Source organism: Chiloscyllium punctatum, unplaced genomic scaffold (genome assembly GCF_047496795.1).
Source record: "Chiloscyllium punctatum isolate Juve2018m unplaced genomic scaffold, sChiPun1.3 scaffold_321, whole genome shotgun sequence".
NCBI lineage: Eukaryota > Metazoa > Chordata > Chondrichthyes > Orectolobiformes > Hemiscylliidae > Chiloscyllium > Chiloscyllium punctatum.
Window position 1 is genome coordinate 177501 of NW_027310055.1, and position 2500 is coordinate 180000.

The window sequence follows — 2500 nt, forward strand, 5'->3', positions numbered from 1 at the left end:
GCGACCCGGACCGCACATACGCTCCCCACCTTGAGCTACAGCCACCTGCACGCCGGCGTGCGGGCGGAGCAGGGTGGCGTGAAGCGATGGGGAGCACCATCCTGGTGCGGCCCGCAGAAACATACGTCTATTGGGGGGAGGAGGACAGGGCGCCCAAGAGGCGATGCGTGCCCCAACGCACCGCAGCGACGGAGGCAGGATCACCGCCACCATGTCGCCCGCCTAGTATCACGAGGCGTGCAGCAGCTTTGCCCTAGGAAAAGCAGAGGCGGGAACGGGCACCGGCCATCGGTTCGGCAGCGTCACTGACGCGTGCACGTGGCGGCGTGTCGGCGAGCGGACTTCCTGCGAGGAGGCGGGGGCGGCACTCGCCCGAGCAGACGCCCGCCCGGCCCAGCCACCGCCGAGGTGGACTGGGAGTCGCGGCAACGGCTCGTCATACTCGTTCCCACACTCACAGCGCAGCTTGCCCGCAAGCCACCGACCACCGATCGACGCCAGGCGCCCCGACCGAGAGCGGGATCGCTCGTTCGCCCTGCTGGCAGTTCGCTGGGGATCACTACTGCACGGAGCTCGGAGACCGACGGGCGGCAACTCGAGAGTCTTTAAACCACCACCCCCATCCCGCAAGTGCAAAGAGGCTGTATACGCACAGACGGGTGAGGGGAATAGGTACCCCGTCGGGTTTGAAGGGAGCGTGACTAGATAGCAACGATGTAAACCCAGCCGATTTGGGAGCGAAAGACCGGCGCCTGCATCACCGGCTTCGTTTCCCGTGGCTGGAGAGTACACCGAAACCCTCCGTCTGTCGCGAGCTCCCGACGACGCGGTGCCGCCAAGCAGCAGGGCCGGACCTGGTGTGGCTCCCCTCGTCGATCACAGACCGGTCGGCACTACTGACGAGACGGTGGAACGGGCTTCGCCCCTTGTGACGAAGGGTGATGCGAACCCGCCCGCCCGCGTGCGTTCGGGGTGGACTCGGCAAACGGAGATTTGAAATCGGAAAGTGTCCTCCTGCCCCGCGCAGGTAGGCGCCCAACAGTTGTGGGGGGTTTGGCGGTGACCACGGCTGCAGGGCCTGCTACCCCGACGAGCTCTCCTGCTGGCCCCGAAACCACCCTCGCGAGACAAGTTGAAACGGAAACGGGCGTACCCCCAAGCCGACGATCCTTTCTTATTTGTTACTTTTTTTTTCACTTGCTCGAGTTGTGGCGATTTGGCGGTGACCACGGCTGCAGGGCCTGCTACCCCGACGAGCTCTCCTGCTGGCCCCGAAACCACCCTCGCGAGACAAGTTGAAACGGAAACGGGCGTACCCCCAAGCCGACAGAGATCCTTTCTTATTTGTTACTTTTTTTTTTCACTTGCTCGAGTTGTGGGGGTTTGGCGGTGACCACGGCTGCAGGGCCTGCTACCCCGACGAGCTCTCCTGCTGGCCCCGAAACCACCCTCGCGAGACAAGTTGAAACGGAAACGGGCGTACCCCCAAGCCGACGATCCTTTCTTATTTGTTACTTTTTTTTTTCACTTGCTCGAGTTGTGGGGGTTTGGCGGTGACCACGGCTGCAGGGCCTGCTACCCCGACGAGCTCTCCTGCTGGCCCCGAAACCACCCTCGCGAGACAAGTTGAAACGGAAACGGGCGTACCCCCAAGCCGACGATCCTTTCTTATTTGTTACTTTTTTTTTTCACTTGCTCGAGTTGTGGGGGTTTGGCGGTGACCACGGCTGCAGGGCCTGCTACCCCGACGAGCTCTCCTGCTGGCCCCGAAACCACCCTCGCGAGACAAGTTGAAACGGAAACGGGCGTACCCCCAAGCCGACGATCCTTTCTTATTTGTTACTTTTTTTTTCACTTGCTCGAGTTGTGGGGGTTTGGCGGTGACCACGGCTGCAGGGCCTGCTACCCCGACGAGCTCTCCTGCTGGCCCCGAAACCACCCTCGCGAGACAAGTTGAAACGGAAACGGGCGTACCCCCAAGCCGACAGAGATGCTTTCGCTCCTGTTACTTTTTTTTTCACTTGCTCGAGTTGTGGGGGTTTGGCGGTGACCACGGCTGCAGGGCCTGCTACCCCGACGAGCTCTCCTGCTGGCCCCGAAACCACCCTCGCGAGACAAGTTGAAACGGAAACGGGCGTACCCCCAAGCCGACAGAGATCCTTTCGTACTTGAACCAACACAAAGTTTGTCACGTTTTATTTTTACGAGTGATCGACCGTCAAGATTTGTCTCTGAGTTTGCTTAAGGTCTCTCCCTCGCCAGAGGAAAGCCACCCGGACCGCACATACACTCCCCACCTTTAGCAGCAGCCACCTGCACGCCGGCGTGCGGGCGGAGCAGGGTGGCGTGAAGCTGTGGGGAGCACCAGCCTGGTGCGGCCCGCAGAGACATACATCTATTGGTTGAAAAAAAAACAGGGCGCCCAAGAGGCGATGCGTGCCCCAACGCACCGCAGCGACGGAGGCAGGATCACCGCCACCATGTCGCCCGCGGAGTATCA